Raw genomic sequence first — 3,048 nt, 5'->3', positions numbered from 1 at the left:
AGGCTCTGGGATCTGCCCTACAGACTGTGTAATATGAAAGAAAATTGATAATTTCAAATATGAAATAATTTCCTTAAATAGGTCCACTACTGAATGTTTCTTTCCCCTCCCACATATAATAAATCATAGATAAAATATAAAATAATATAATATATAAAAATAATAATATAATATATAAAAATACAATTATACATAATTAAAAGATAATACAGAAATAGAGAATAATTTCAAAAGCCCTTCAAATTCAAGTCTTCACCAAACCCCTTTGATTTTATTTCATTCCTGACACGGTTGTGTACACGAGGAGCATCGCTCCAGCCCTGCAGCCTGTGGGAATCCCATCCCTAAAATCCCAGACAGAAACCTCGGGATGTATCCCAGGGCCTTGGGGGAAGGCTCATTCTGTTTCCAGGTGCCCCAGAGACCCTTTGGCCACTGCTCACATGGGGAAGGTGTAAAACTTAAAATCTCCCAGCCACATTAAAGAATGGAACGGGAAATGCTTCCTGGTTTCAGCAAGACCGATGGAGCTCGTGGACTTCAGCCCAAGGACCTGTGAGTATCTTGGCTCAAGCTGCCATTAACTAGAGGGGAAAATTTTAAGTGGTTTTGAGACAATTTTTCGCTGGATGGGGACAGTAATAAATCAGATTAGGAGGAGGTGGTTTTCCCTTGAAGCCACACGCAATCAGGGATGCTGGTCTCGTTTTAATTGATCCAAATTGGTTGGAAATCACCTCACCGGTGTCTGTTGTCAATGTAATGCAGCACTAATTAAGAAGGCAAATTAAGGCATGATGTTATTGTGTTTATTTGTCCCTAAATAAGAACATCTCCCTCCCCGCCCCGTGAAATGTCCTTTCCAGGGACAGGGCATTTACAACTCCTCTGACCCTGGCAGTGTCCAAGGCCAGGCTGGATGGGGCTTGGAGCAGCCTGGGGTAGTGGAAGGTGTCCCTGACTGTGGCACGGGGTTGGAGTAAGATCAGATTTAGGATCCCTTACGACCCAACCTGCTCCGAGATTCCGTAATTCTGTTTATTGTATTCAGAGCACCCGACTCGTTCGATGCCTCCAGAACTCCAGACCCACCCCACGATCTCCTCTCCAGTTTGTGTCTCTTTCCATCCAGGCCAGGCTGCTTTTCCATCCCAGCTGCAGTTTTCTGATTATTCTTGTTCCCAGGATTCAGGACTTGAGTCACCTCAGCCTGGGACTCATCCTCGCTCCTCGCAGGCTTTGGATGAATCCACAGCTTCCCCTGATGGAGATGATGATGTGTTTGGGGGCTTTGACTCATCTGGTCCATTCKAAACATTTTAAAATGGAAAAATGGCATGGGTTTCTCCACTTGCTGCCTGCTGGTGAAGGGTCATGTGGRAAATGTGGGATTTATCCAGAGCAGRCATGCTCCARCCACAGGCTGAARGGTCAGTTTGAGCCTYAAAGGCTTAAATTCAGCTCATGATTATCACCAGGAAATGTAAAAATAATTTGCAGCMTGAGAGTTCCTGAAGGGTTTTCCCTTCATCCCAGTTAGCAGCTGCAACACTTCTCCAAATCCTGGGCTCTCCCWTAATCCCCAAATCTTAATTTCCTACATGAGTTCTTTTAAATTCCCTCTGATACCAAGASATCAATTATATATTCCAAGAGATCAATTTGTAGATACATAAATGTGTATTTCTAAGAAAAAATGCTTTTTATATATAAAGGATGTATGAACATTTTCTTTATATATTAAAAATWTATATTACAATTATTTATAGATAATTATATAAGATATAATATTTAATAAGAATATATAATATATTATTATTAAATAGTAATACTGTAAAATAATAACATAAATATATAATTATCTTTATATTAGTGTATAAAATCATATATATATATATTATATATGTATAAAGAATTAGGAAATAAATCCTCAAGTTTATATATTTAACTTTCTGAAAGTTAATTGAGTTTATTTAACTAATTGTGCTTATTTACCAGTGCAGGTCTCCTCTTCAGGAGCTGATTTCCAGTATTCTGTGTTTCCCTTTATAATGGAATTTATTTCCATTCTACGTCTCGGATCCCTCACACCAAGCAAAGATGGTTTGTTGAATAAGAAAAAGCGAGTCTGAACTTGGATTAATCAAGAACTGGAGGTCAGTTCTCTGACAGGGGCAGATTTCCAGATGTGGGCAGGTGGATGCTGCCCCCGGGGAGGACTCRGCGCCCAAACCGCTCGATTTTCATTATCTGTGACATCTCCAGCGCCGTCCCAATGTCCCAACCGCCACTTCCCCTCCGGCATCTCCTCGTGGGTGATGAAAAGCAGCTCTAAATCCTCATTACGGCACCACAAGAGCAGACACGTCGCTCCTGGGACGTCTGAAAGGGATGTTGGGTTCTGGGGATGAAACTCAGCCCTTCAGCCAAGGCTGATCCAATAATGATGATTTTTAGGTTTGGATCCCTTTGTCAGGAGCCTGCGGTGCCTAMTCTTGGTTTACTCTCTGGTGTAACTCTGTCAGGCCATGATTAATGTTATCCAGGAGAAAAATCGATGTTTATTTACTTTATCTGTCACAAAGTGGGATTTTAGGAGCTGCTGATYTCTCCCTGGCGAGACGTGAGATGGAGCCTGAATTTATCTTTTATCTCCACATCTGAAGCACAGCGAGGCGAGACAAAGCCCAGCTCTTATTCCTAGTGSTTCCACCTAGAAAAGCTCTTCCTGAGACATGGGGAAGACGTATTTATTCCTCAGGTGCTGAGACAGAACTGGGAGCGCTCAAAAAACGAGAAGGGTTTGTTTTTTTTTTTTCATTTTTCCAGCAGCTCCTTGGGAAAATTGCGGACTTCTCTGTACGAATGACTGGAGGAGCACTAGCAGGAAGCCTATTTATTTATTTATGGTTTTTCCTGGTGCGGTTTTCCCTTTTTCGCCCCAAATTCCCCCCGTGTTCGCGGTGCGGCGGGGGCGGCGCTGGYGCCGCCTGCGGGCGAAGCGCGGTACTGCACCCACGGGGCCCGCGCATGCGCAGTGGAGGCGGT

The sequence above is a fragment of the Malurus melanocephalus genome, unplaced genomic scaffold (assembly GCF_030028575.1).
Source record: "Malurus melanocephalus ecotype Western Australia unplaced genomic scaffold, MMel_1.1 scaffold_577, whole genome shotgun sequence".
NCBI lineage: Eukaryota > Metazoa > Chordata > Aves > Passeriformes > Maluridae > Malurus > Malurus melanocephalus.
Note: the sequence above shows the minus strand (reverse complement) of the source record.